Below are 213 nucleotides of genomic sequence, written 5' to 3'. Positions count from 1 at the left end.
GAAGCAGGAGGAAGTGGAGTGGAGCCCTCCCTGCTGGGGCTAATTTGGTATTCCTATACTAATTCTATGGTTTTGCTGGAGGCAACGACTAGGGTTCTAACCTAAGACTTCTAGCTAATGTCCTTGAGTGGAAGCCCTGCATTATTCTCTAGTATGTAAAACATTTCTAACTATTATGAACTATCTATTAGCCTAAGGAATGTGCTAGATCTC

This window comes from Mastomys coucha, unplaced genomic scaffold (assembly GCF_008632895.1).
Source record: "Mastomys coucha isolate ucsf_1 unplaced genomic scaffold, UCSF_Mcou_1 pScaffold9, whole genome shotgun sequence".
Taxonomy (NCBI): Eukaryota; Metazoa; Chordata; class Mammalia; order Rodentia; family Muridae; genus Mastomys; species Mastomys coucha.
This window is presented reverse-complemented; position numbering follows the sequence as displayed.